The sequence below is a fragment of the Carcharhinus amblyrhynchos genome, chromosome 12 (assembly GCF_965287045.1).
Source record: "Carcharhinus amblyrhynchos chromosome 12, sCarAmb.v2.hapA, whole genome shotgun sequence".
Taxonomy (NCBI): domain Eukaryota; kingdom Metazoa; phylum Chordata; class Chondrichthyes; order Carcharhiniformes; family Carcharhinidae; genus Carcharhinus; species Carcharhinus amblyrhynchos.
This window is the reverse complement of record NC_137335.1, coordinates 42,572,865-42,586,779: the sequence shown is the minus strand read 5'-3', so window position 1 is coordinate 42,586,779 and position 13,915 is coordinate 42,572,865. Positions and strand designations below refer to the sequence as shown.

At 41.3% G+C, this 13,915-nt stretch overlaps 1 protein-coding gene across 1 annotated transcript in view; it reads left to right on the top strand.

The window, feature by feature from the left end:
• The window catches only part of sptbn1 (spectrin, beta, non-erythrocytic 1), a 260,511-nt gene that overhangs the window by 47,864 nt on the left and 198,732 nt on the right, over window positions 1-13,915 (top strand). Inside the window, exon 2 of the mRNA XM_080200448.1 lies at window positions 6,892-6,979. The gene's annotated coding sequence lies outside the window, so the exon portion shown is untranslated. The remainder of the gene's footprint in view (window positions 1-6,891; window positions 6,980-13,915) is intronic.

The following is a 13,915-nucleotide window of genomic DNA, read 5'->3' as shown; positions in this document are numbered from 1 at the left end:
ACATCTACAGAGGGTCCTGGGCAGCACATGATATTAGAGGTGGAAATAGACAGCCTTTTATAAAAGTAGTTCACGGGATGTGGCGCGTCGCTGTTTAACCAACATTTGTTGGACGACCCTAGTTGTCCGAGGGCAGTTCAGTGAATCACACTGCTGTGGCCCTGGAGTTGCATGTGGACCAAACCGGGTAAGGACGGCAGATTTCCTTCCTTGAGGGGCATTAGTGAACTGGATAGATTTTTCTAGTAATCGTCAATGGTTTCATGATCATATTCTTAATTCCAGATTTTTTTATTGAATTCAAATTCCACCATCTGCCATGGTGGGATATGAACAAAGAACAATACAGTGCAGGAACAGGCCCTTCAGCCCTCCAAGCCTGCATCAATCATGTGTTCCTAACTAAATCATCCATTTGTATCCCTCTATTCCCAGTCTATCTGGATAAGTCTTAAATGATCCTATCGTGTCTGCCTCAACCACCTTGCTTGGTAGTGCGTTCCAGGCCCCCACCACCTTTTGTATAAAAAAAAAGTTCCCTGCATATCTATATTGAACCTTGCCCCCCCCCTTAGCTTGAATTTGTGACCCCTCGTGTTTGTCATTTCTGACCTGGGAAAAGGCTTCCAGCTGTTCACCCTATCTATGCCTTTCATAATTTTATAAACTTCTATTAGGTTGCCCCTCAACCTCCATCTTTCCAGGAAGAACAACCCTAGTTTACTCAATCTCACCTCATAGCTAATACCCTCCATACCAGGCAACATCCTGGTAAACCTTTTCTGCACTCTCTCCAAAGCCTCCACGTCCTTCTGGTAGTGTGGCAACTAGAACTGGATGTAGTATTCCAAATGTGGCTTAACCAATGTTCTATATAACGGCAACATCGTATGCCAACTTTTATACTCTGTTCTGTTCAATGAAGGCAAGTATTCCATATGCCTTCTTCACCACCTTTTCCACCTTTAAGGATCTGTGGACTTGCACACCCAGATCCCTCTGTGTCTATACTCCTGATGGTTCTGCCATTTATTGTGTAGTTCCCTCCTGCATTAGATCTACCAAAATGCATCACTTTGCATTTATCTGGTTAGGAGCGAAAGTAACAGGGTAGTTGTTATGGGGGACTTTAACTTTACAAATATTGATTGGAAAAGCTATAGTTCAAGCACGTTGGAGGGATCAGTTTTTGTCCAATGTATGCAGGAAGGTTTCATGACACAGTATGTAGATAGGCCAACAAAAGGTGAGGCTACGTTGGATTTGGTACTGGGTAATAAACCAGACCAGGTGGTAGACTTGGGGATAGGTGAGCACTTTGGTGATAGTGACCACAATTCGGTTACGTTTACCTTAGTGATGGAAAGGGATAGGCAAATACCAAAGGACAGAAGTTATAGCTGGGGGAAAGGTAATTATGAGGCTATTAGGCAAGATTTAGGACACATAGGTTGGAGTAGGAAACTGCAGGGGCTGGGAACAACTGAAATGTGGACCTTATTCAAGGAGTAGCTACTGCGAATCCTTGATAAATATGTACCTGTCAGGCAGGGAGAAAGTGGTTGAGCAACGGAACTGTGGTGTACTAAGGAAGTTGAATCTCTGGTGAAGAGGAAGAAGGAGGCTTATGTAAAGATGAGACAGGAAGGCTCAGTTAGGGCACTGAAGAGTTATAAATTAGCCAGGAAGGAGCTAAAGAGAGAGTTAAAAAGAGCTGGAAGAGGACATGAGAAGACTTTGGCGGATAGGATCAAGGAGAACCCTATAGGTATGTCAAGAATAAAAGATCGGTTAGGGCAAGATTAGGGCCAGTCAGAGACAGTAGTGGGAAGTTGTGCATGGAGCCTGAAGAGATAGCAGAGGCACTGAATGAGTATTTTTCGTCGGTATTCACACAGGAAAAAGTCAGTGTAGTGTCGAGGAGAATACTGCAATACAGAGTTGTAGACTAGACGGGATTGAGGCGCTTAAGGAGGAGGTGTTAGCAATTCTTGAGAGTATGAAAATAGAAAAGTCCCCTAGGTCGGATGGGATTTACCCTAGGATTCTCTGGGAGGCTAGGGAGGAGATTGCAGAGCCTTTGGCTTTGATCTTCATGTCGTCATTGGCTACAGGTATAGTGCCGGAAGACTGGAGGATAGCAAATGTTGTCCCCTTGTTCAAGAAGGGGAGTAGAGACCGTCCTGGGAATTATAGACCGGTGAGCCTTACTTCTATTGTGGGCAAAGTTTTGGAAAGAATTATAAGGGATAGGATTTATAATCATCTAGAGAGAAATAAATTGATTGGGGATAGTCAACACGGTTTTGTGAAGGGTAGGTCGTGCCTCACCAACCTTATCGAGTTTTTTGAAAAGGTGACCAAAGAGGTGGATAAGGGTAAGGCAGTTGACGTGGTGTATATGGATTTTAGTAAAGCGTTTGATAAGGTTCCCCATGGTGGGCTACTGCAGAAAATGCAGATGCATGGGATTGAGGGTGATTTAGCAGTTTGGATCAGGAATTGGCTAGCTGATAGAAGACAGAGGGTGGTGGTTGATGGGAAATATTCAACCTGGAGTTCAGTTACAAGTGGTGTACCTCAAGGATCTGTTTTGGGGCCACTGCTGTTTGTCAGTTTTATAAATGACCTAGATGAGGGTGTAGAAGGATGGGTTAGTACATTTGCTGATGACACCAAAGTCGGAGGAATTGTAGACAGTGAGGATGTATGTTACAGTTTGCAGAGGGACATAGATAAGCTGCAGAGCTGGGCAGAGAGGTGGCAAATGGAGTTTAATACGGAAAAGTATGAGGTGATACACTTTGGTAAGAGTAACAGGAGTACAGAATATAGGGCTAATGGAAGGACTCTTAGTAGTGTTGACGAGCAGAGAGATCTTGGTGTACATGTGCATCGTTCCCTGAAAGTTGGCACCCAGGTTGATAAGGTTAAGAAGGCATACGGTGTGTTAGCTTTTATTGGTAGAGGGATTGAATTTTGGAGCCGTGAGGCCATGTTGCAACTGTACAAAAATTCTGGTGTGGCCGCACTTGGAATAATGCGTCGACCAGAACTGTACGCAATACAAGAAAGATGTGGAGGCATTGGAAAGGGTGCAGAGGAGGTTTACCAGCATGTTACCAGCATATGGTGGGAAGGTCTTATGACGAAAGGCTGAGGGACTTGAAGTTATTTTCATTAGAGAGAAGAAGGTTAAGAGGTGACTTAATTGAGGCATATGAGATGATCAGAGGGTTAGATAGGGTGGACAGTGAGAGCCTTTTTCCTCGGATGGTGATGGCTAACACGAGGGGACATAGCTTTAAATTAAGGGGTGGTAGTTATAGGACGGATGTCAGAGTAGGTTCTTTACTGAGAGGGTAGTAAGGGCGAGGAATGCCCTGCCTGCAGCAGTTGTGGACTTGCCAACTTTAAGGGCGTTCAAATGGTCAGTGGATAGGCGTATGGATAACATTGGAATAGTTTAGGTTAGAGGGTCATTAGATTTGTTCCACTGGTCGGCACAACATCAAGGGTCAAAGGGCCTGTACTGCGCTGTAATGTTCTATGTTCTAAAGTTCTTCTGCCATTTCTCTGCCCAATTTTCCAGCCTATCTATATCCTGCTGTAATGTCTGACAATGTTCATCACTATCCGCGACTCCAGCAATCTTTTGTGTCATCTGCAAACTTCATAATCAGACCGGCTACATCTTCTTCCAAATCATTTTTTATATATCACAAACAGCAGACGTTCCAGTACAAAGCCCTGCGGCACACCACTAGTCACAGACCCCCAATCAGAAAAAGACCCCTCCACTGTTCTCCTCTGTCTTCTATGGCCAAGCCAGTTCTGTACCATCTAGCTTGTTCATCTTTGATCCCATGAGATTTAACCCTTTGCCACGAGACCCCAGAACATTAACTGAGTTTCTGGTTTAATAGTCTAGCGATAATATCACTCGGCAATAGTCTCCCCTAAATGCAAAGGATGGTCTGCTCAAGTTAAATGCCAAAATTGGAAACAGTCTGGTTCAGCCTGAGATAATCAGGGAAATGGATGAAATTGATAGCTTGGGAACAGATTTTATGGTTATGACCAAAGAACAATAGTTTCAGTTATTGGAGAAGATTTCAGCTTATTCAGAATTGAATGTCAAGCAGGCAGTATGATAACACTTGAGGGGTGGTTAGAATGGCAGAATTTTAGGCAACTGAGAATGCATTATAGATTGGAGGCTGTTCCAGAATATTTTCTTGCAGTTGTAGTTTTAAGCCCCCTTTTATTGGCAGATAGTTAGGATTTTCAGGCTACAGACTGTTACATCCTGTCTTACTGTTTTATTTCACATTGATGGCAGAAGTTGTATTTATAAAATGAAGATTCGTCTCTTAACTTAATTCATGGAATTCTTATGAGTTGGCTTGATCTGTTCTATAAAAGTTTGAAAGCACTTTTTATTATGATTTATAGTGTAATAATTTGTAATAAGTTCATGCGAGAACTTTGTCCACTATTTTAGCAGGTGTTAGAATGGTGCTAAATGTATGTGAAACCAATTTGGTTTTGCAAGTATGTATTTGCTAAAATGAGTTCTATTAATCTGAGTTGATGCTTGTCAGTTTAATCTTGCTTTTATACATCAAATACGTATGCTTCCGTGAATGCAGCAAATCCTTTCAAACAAATCTTCATTAATACTCACTGTGGAGGTGGTGAAGGGGGAAATGTGTGTGGATGTAGAATAGACAAATTGCTTCTGAATTCAGTTTTACCCCAACTGCTTCAAAGCAGAAAAGTTGAATTGTCAAGCATGTTGTACTGCCCAGTAGGACAGTACAGAATATTTCACCCTACTGAATGTTTTAGAATTTAATGAAAGAACTTGCATTTATATAGTATTTTTCAGAACTAGCTGATGTCTCAATGCATTACAGTCAGTGAAATAGTTTGTGAAGTGTCTTCATTGTTGTAATGTGGCTAATTGTGGCAGCTAATTTCTGCTCGGTGAACTCCCAGAAACACAAATCTGCTAATGACCAGATGACCTTTTTTGTGATGTTTATTGAGGGATAAATTTGGCCAGGACACCGGGATAGTTCCTCTGCTTTCGTTCAAGATAATGCCATGGGATATTTTCTATCCACTCAAGCTGGCAGATGGAGTCTCAGTTTAACATCCCATCAGGAAGACAACACCTCTGACAGTGCACTGCTCTCAGTGCAACACTGGGAGTGTCAGCTTTGATTGTTGGACTCAAGGCCTCGGACTTGAGCCTAGAACCTTGTGATTCGAAGGAAATTATGCTACCAAATGAGCTACAGCCAATGCAGAAGGACTTTTATTAGTCTCTGTTGGGAAATACATTATTGTACAATGTTCTTTTTAATGACTTCCATAGCAACCATGTTTGTGTCATTATCTCATTCTCCCAGAACAATGAATTAGTTTGCTTTGTTACTTAAAGTGTAGCTGAATTATTTTTAGTTGGAGTGCCTGAGATTGGGGAGGGATTCTAAATTGACAATACATTTAGACAAACACTAAAAATTACTCTCTTTTCTCTGTTTATGCTTCCTTGAATTTGTATTTATAAGATGATTAGTGGTATTCAATGCAATTTTAACCATAGCATTCTGAATTCTATCATTTCAATTGAAATGTAACTTCTGTTTAATTTTAGAAATTTTCAAATGCTTGACCATAATGGACTCATTTTTTTCTAGTGTTACAATGAATGTACGTGTACCTCCAGTGCTAATAGCCAATGAATCATAGAATCCCTACAGTGCAGAAGGAAGGTATTCAGCCCATCAAGCCTGCACTGACAACAATCCCATCCATGCCCTATTCCCATAATCCTAGGTATTTACTCTGGTAATCTCCCTGATAGTAAGGGACAATAGGGCATAGCCAATCAATCTAACCCACACATAGTTGGAGTGTGGGCGGAAACCCTCGCAGACACAGGGAGAAAGTGCAAACTCCTCCCAAGACCGGAATTGAAACAGGGTCCCCGGCACTGAGGCAGCAGTGCTAACCACAGTGCCACCATGCTGCCCCTTAGTGCCATTACAATTTGGAGTTTATTTGAACGGAATGATGCAAGTGCCTGCCCATGCTCTACTGATGTCATTAAAACCTTTGACAGACGCTTCACGTGTCTGTAAGTGCAGTTGTGTAGTAGTCTTAAAATGCACGCAACAAAATATTTGAGGGAATGTTGCTTAGAAGTGAAAATAATTGCTAACTAAACTTCTTTGCCATTCGTCCTTTTCATACACCAGCTGGCGACATCTGCCAAGCCCAAAAGTGTAAGATTACATTTTGTTTCTGTGCATCTGCACACCAAGTTCAACATCAGTACATTGCACCAGTTTGAGGAACAGATCCAGATTTCTGTTCTGTGTTCAGTCTGAGTTATTCCAATTTTTTAAAATGCAGTCAAGGTGATGGTGATTCTTATTGCTTTTATCTTAACTACCTGAAAATGAATTAGTTCACAGTGAAGTCATTATTGTGGCTTAAATAATTGAAATAGATTTCCTGTTGGATGTTCACATTCATTAACTTAGAATGTTTTCTGGTAGAGATTGGTAGATCTGTAATAACAAAATGAGCATTCTCGGTTTATTGTAGTTGAGCATCTTGCTTTTCATTTGGATAAGTAAGCTGAACTTAATGATTGCAATATTTGGTGAGGCTAACTTCTGGTATTTAGCCTGACCTTGCTGCTTAGTACTTTGGATAATGCTATGCACTCTTGATGTTGAAATGAAGGAGTTATGTTGATAGTTCCTTTTCAGTAATTTTAAGTCCGTAATGTTCAAGATTTATCTCTGCGGTACGTTTGTAGCATCTGTAATTACAAAACTGGCTAAAATATATTTTGCATTTATTGCTCTTTAGAAACCATCCTAGTGGCAGCAAATCATAGTTCCTGCTTGAGCATAAAGACAGCGATACCTGCAAACCACTGCTTTAATTGCTACTATTGGTAAGTGAAAATATCAAATTACAAGCTAAGTTTTTTTTTTGCCTTTTCAAATATCTTCCCAGTAAAACCTTTTGTATTTCACATAGATTTTAGGATATCGTCTAACAAATGTGATGCACATTGCTGATGATCATGCCACAGTTGGAGTCCAGAACAAGATGATGACAGTGAAGTTTCTCTCAACTTGAGTTATGGTTCAACATTTTGTAAAGCAGCTTTATCTCTCTAGGTATAGCCACATTGCCACTGATGACGTGATATTTTAAAAGTTATATTCTTCTTTCTCCGTATTTTTGTATCGTGTCTTTCCTATGGAATAAATTATTCAACATGGTGAGTGCCTGCTTTTCAGTGAGTTGGTATTCCTACATAAGAACATAAGAAATAGGAGCAGGAGTAGGCCATCTAGCCCTTCGAGCCTGCCCCGCCATTCAATAAGATCATGGCTGATCTGAAGTGGATCAGTTCCACTTTCCCGCTCTCTCCCCATAACCCTTTATTCCCCTGTCTATCAAAAACCTATCTACCCGTGACTTAAATATATTTAGCGAGGTAGCCTCCGCCACTTCAACGGGCAGAGAATTCCAGAGATTCACCACCCTTTGAGTGAAGAAGTTCCTCCTCAACTCTGATCTAAACTGCACTCCCACCTTGAGGGTGTGCTTCTGGTGCTGCTATCCTTTCTAAGCGGGAAGAATCTCTCTACCTCTACCCTATCCATCCCCTTCATTATCTTATACGTCTCTATAAGATCCCCCCTCATCCTTCTAAACTCCAACAAGTACAGACCCAGTCTATTTAGTCTCTCTTCATAGTCCAACCCCCTCATCTCCGGTATCAGCCTAGTGAACCTCCTCTGCACTCCCTCTGAGGCCAAAATATCCTTCCGCAAGTGCGGCGACCAAAACTGCACACACTACTCCAGCTGCAGCCTCACCAGTACCCTGTACAGTTGCAGCAAGACCTCCCTACTTTTATATTCATACATATACATACATTATATACTTCTATACATCTTGGACTCTTAATCACATTGCCGTTGATCATATCAAGATTGTCATGCTGGGTGTTCCTACATCCGTTCAGTAAATACGTGATTATATTGTACATTAATAACACAACACACAATCGGTTCATAGCACTTGAGGTTGTGTTTGAGCATTTGTTTTCCAATCCTAGCTATTTGTGCATTATACAACCCATTGCATTAGTATCACAGGGGTAACTTTTTTATTCGTATCTACCCCTCAGCCTGTAATGGCCTAAATTCATCACTAGGACTTTCAACTTCTACATTTGATAATTGTGAAGTTTTAATATTGTTGGTTTGTAAGGTTTTAATTTTTAAAACATAAATTCATACTTTAATGTATTCCTGGATTGTGGAATGATGGGAACGTCTCACTTAGTGCTCCTGCAGTCACACAGAAGGTGGTGATGGGACTATCTTCTTTAACTATTATGGTCTGTCCGATGAAGCTGCTCCCAAAAAGATCATGTTTTCCTATCAGAATTGATGACATATGAGCAACTTAAGTTGATGTGTGACTTGGAGGGCAACCTGGTGATAATTGCTAATGTTATCCTTTTGGTGCTGGTGTTCAGAATCCAAGACATGTCATTGGAGAAGCCATGGTGAATTGCTGCAATGCATGAGTAATGAAGCATATATCAAAATAAGGAACTGGACAATGATTAATCAACTTCCTCTGTCCTGGATGATGTGGAGTTTCATGAGTATTGTGGCTTGACCATCCAGACAAATTGCAAGTACTTGGTCTCACATGCCTACCTCAACCCTGGCTATATGTCTCAGGAGATGAAGCATATGTTGCAAAGTATAGGATCTGCCATATTCTTGTAACGTGGTGGGCTGGACCAGCTGAATTCCTGATAAAATGTTGACCGTCAAACTAATTTGTTGGGAGCACCTGGGGAAGATGGGGCCTTCTGAAAGCTGAGGTGATAAATGAATCTTGTTGAAGGTAGTCAATTAATTGGCATATGCATGTTATGAATGCCAGTTATTAGCCCAAACTTGATATTCACTTTCTACCTTAGGCCAGTGTGGACTTTATCAGAGGATTTGTGAAAGGGACCAGACACTAGAATCAACAGCATACACTTTTCCTCCTATTCTTAAAGCAGATGAAACAGCTGAAAATAGCCAGGCTGAGGATGCCTCCTTGAATAACTCTTGCTATCTTGCCCAACTTCTCAGTACTCCATTGTGTTGATTAACATTGTAATGATATGGTTGAAAGAGAATATGTGTCTGATGAAACTCTATTATGCCTATTTGGTGCAATTAAGGCAGTTGCTAGATCTGGAGCACACAATCCCTACAGAAACAGTACTTAGAATTTTACTCCATTTAGCATCTGGATTGTCAGATGGGGAGACGGTTTGCTTTCAGAAATGTGCCCTGTGCTTCGGGGGGAAAAAAAAATCCAAAGCAAAAATATAAATTCCCATTTTATTTGACTGACATTTGTGAGTTTTGACAGGTATCCTGACTTCCCTGAGGCCAATTTGGCCTATAATCCCAAAGCATCCTTACAGTGCCATTCAACTCATTGACTCTGCACTGATTCTCCAAAAGAGCATCCCATCCAGGTCCTCTCCTTTGCCCTATGCCCTATCCCTGTAACCCTGCGCATCTACCATGGCAAATTCAATTAACCTACTCATCTTTGGACATTAAGGGGTAATTTAGCAGGCCAATCCACCTACCCTGCACATCTTTGGACTGTTGGAAGAATAGTAGTCATGATGTGGAGATGCTGGCGTTGGACTGGGGTAAACACAGTAAGAAGTCTGACAACACCAGGTTTAAGTCCAACTGATTTTTTTGATAGTAAACTCACAAGCTTTCGAGGTTTACCTCTTCGTCAGGTGAATGAAGAGTTCTGGCCTCAGACAGAGCATATAAAGCACAGACAGTTTACAGATTACTGATTAGAATGTGAATCTTTACATCTAACCTGCTGTTCAAGTCTTAAAGTGGCCAACAATGTGAGTGGAAGGAGCACTGATCACAGTTTAAAGAGATGTGTATTGTCTCCAGCCAGTACAGTAATTGAGGTTTTGCAAACCCAGGCAAGCCATAGGGGTTACAGATAGTGCAACTGATAGCCAAGTTCTGCACACGTGAGGACAGTCTCAACAGGGATCTTGGGTTCACTTGTAAAAATTCGCATTCTAATCAGTAATCTGTAAACTGTCTCTGCTTTATTTGCTCTGTCTGAGGCCAGAACTCTTCTTTCACCTGATGAAGAGGTAAACCTCGGAAGCTTGTGAGTTTACTATCAAATAAATCGGTTGGACTTAAACCTGATGTTGTCAGACTTCTTACTGTGGGAAGAAACCAGAGCATCTGGCGGAAACCTACACAGACAGTGGAAGAATGTGCAAACACCACACAATCCCCCCAAGGCCAGAATCGATCACACCTCCCTGCATTGAGAGGCAGCAGTGCTAATCACTGTGCCACCGTACTGTCTAATATGTTGATTGCTTTGTTCTGCTGAAAGAAAGTTGCTGAATTAGTCTTGCATCTTTTTTATATTATGTGCAGCAAAATGATAAACTTTAGTACAGTTTAATACATTTAAAGATAACAGTGATGTAATTGTACCAAAAACACTGTGGCATATTTGTATGACTTTTACTTTGGTTTGTGACAATGAGAATGTTGGAAAATAACCCAGGAAAGAGAATATTTTGCTTTCTCAACTATGAAAAATGTTATTAATTGAATGCCAAATTTGAACACAATAAGTTAGTTACCAAAGAACAATACAGCACTGGAACAGGCCCTTCGGCCTCTAAACCTGCACTGATCATGTCTTCCTGACTAGACCATCCATTTGTATCCCTCTATTCCCAGTCTGCTCATGTCGCTATCTAGATAAGTCTTAAATGATCCTAGCGTGTCTGCCTCACCACCTTGCTTGGTAGTGCATTCCAGGCCCACACCACCCTCTGTGTAAAATACATCCCCCGCATATCTGTATTGAACCTTGCCCCCCTTAGCTTGAACTTGTGACCTCTTGTTTGTGATTTCTGACCTGGGGATAAAGCTTCCAACTGGTCACCCTGTCTATGCCCTTTATAATTTTATAAACTTCTGTTAGGTCGCCCCTCAACCTCCATCTTTCCAGAGAGAACAACCCAATTTACTCAATCTCACCTCATAGCTAAGACTCTCCATACCAGACAACATCCTGGCAAACCTTTTCTGCACTCTGTCAAGCCTCCACGTCTTTCTGGTAGTGTGGCGACCAGAACTGGATGTGGTATTCTAAATGTGGCCTAACCAATGTTCTCTATAACTTCAACATCATGTCAACTTTGCCTGAATCCTCAGACTGACACCTCTGGTTCTAGACACTCACACCATCGGGAATACCCTTCCTGCATCTACCCTATCTAGTCCTGTTAGAATTTTGAGTCTCCGTAAGATCCCTCCTCGTTCGTCTGAACAATCATTACAAAAAGAATCCTAACTTGGTCAATTTCTCCTCATACATCAGTCCAGCCATCAGCCTGGTAAACCTTTAGAGCAAGAACATCCTTCCTCAGAAAAGTAGACCAAAACTGCACACAGTACTCTAGGTCTGGTCTCACCAAGGCCCTGTATAATTGCAATAACACATTCTTGCCCTTGTACTCAACCTCTCGCAGTGAAGGCCAACATGCCACTTGCATTCTTTATCGCCTGCTGCACTTGAATGCTTGCCTTCAGTGACTGGCGCACAAGACACCCAGGTCCCGCTATACACACTCCTCTCCCAATGTACAGCAGTTCAGGTAGTAATCTGCCTTGTTTTTGCTTCCAAAGTGAATAACCTCACGTTTATCCAAATTACACTGCATCTGCCATTGATTTGCCCACTCACCCAACCTGTCCAGATCGTTTTGAAGGATCTCTGCATCCTTGTCACAGTTCACCCTCCTACCCAACTTGGTATCATCTGCTAACTTTGAGATGTTACATTTTGTTCCCTCATCCAAATCATTAACATATATTGTGAATAGCTGGGGTCCCAGCACTGATCCCTGTGGCACCCCACTAATTACTGCCTGCCAATTTGAAAAACACCTATTAATTCCTACTTTGTTTCCTCTCTGCCAACCAGTTTTCTATCCTTCTCAATACACTTCCCCCAATTCCATGCGCTTTAATCTTGCATGATAATCTGTTGTGTGGGATTTTGTCAAACACCTTCTGAAAGTTCAAATATACCACATCGACTGGCTTCCCTTTGTTAACTCTACTAGTTCCATCTTCAAAGAATTTCAGCAGCTTTGTCAAACATGATTTTTCCCTTCATAAATCCATGCTGACTCTCTGATCCTGCCACTGCTTTCTAAATGCTCTGCTGTGAAGTCCTTGATAATGAATTTGCAAATTTTCCCCACTACTGATGTTAAGCTTACTGGTCTATAATTTCCTGTTTTCTCTCTCCCTCCCTTTTTGAACATTGGAGTGACATTAGCTACCCTCCGATCTGCAGGGACTATTCCAAAGTTTATAGAATTCTGACAACCAATGCATCCACTATTTCTAGAGCCACTTCCTTAAGTATTCTGGAATGTAGATTATCAGGCTGTGGGGATTTATCCACGTTCAATGCCATCAATTTTCCCAGCACTATTTCTCTACTAAAATTGATCTTCCTCAGCTCTTCCCCCTCATTAAATCCTGCATTCTCCAACGTTTCTGATTTGTGTCCTCTTTTGTGAAAACAGAAGGTATGTATCCAGTTGCTCGGCTATTTCTTTGCCCCTCATTTACACGTTACATTGTTGCTGTCTGTAGGGGACCTACATTTGTCTTCACCAACCTCTTTCTCTTTACGTATCTATTAGAAACTCTTAGTATCAGTGTTTATGTTCCTTGCAAGCTTACTTTCGTACTATATTTTCCCCTTAATCAATCCCTTGGTCCTTCTTTGCTGAATTCTAAACTGCTTCCAATCCTCAGACTTAGTACTTTGCTTGACCAACCTGTAGGCTTTTTCCTTAGATCAGATACTCTCTCTAATTTCCTTTGTAAGCCATGGATTGGCCCTCTTACCCAATTTATTTTTGTGCCGGACAGGAATAAACAGTTGCTGCAGTTCTCCCATGTGTTCCTGGCAATGGCAAACATTCAAATCTGCTGTCATCCCTTTAAGTAACTCTCCCCTATCTATCAAGGCCAACTCTCACCTCATATCCTCATAGTTTCCTTTATTAAGATTCAGCACCCTAGTCTCCTACTTCACTTTCCATCTTGATTAAAAAAAAAACTGTCATGTTATGGTCACTCATCCCCAAGAGGTCTCATACAGCTAGATTGGCAGCGATTCCCTTCTCATTACACAGTACCCAGTCTAAAATGGCCTGCTCTCTAGTTGGTTCCTTCACATATTGGTCAAGAAAACCATCCTGCATACACTCCAGGAATTCTTGTGGCTAATTTGATTTGCCCAATCTATGTGCAGATTAAAATCACCTGTGATAACCGATATTCCCTTACTACATGCATCTCTAAAGACAGCACTGTGTTTAAACTTGAAATATGGTGAAAGAAGTGGAGAAAAAGTCGATTATCTAAGCCCTGGAAATATTGCAAGGATGATACAGCTACGAAAGAGAGACACAAGTTCAACTATGTAAAGATCTGTTGAAAAGGACAAAAGAAATCCAAATACAAACCAAAGGCTGCAAGTAAAATACTGTAGTCTCAATACCAGGTTAAAGTCCAACCAGTTTATTTGGTAGCATGAGCTTTTTGGAGCATTGTCCCTTCTTCAGATGAGTAAAATACTGAGTGAGTAACATGACTGCAGTAAACTTTCTAATCCAATCTCCAGTAGAAATGAAAGGGGATACGTGACAAAATTGGCAGCTTTTCTACTTGCAGTAGCAAAACTACAAGCTCGCAAC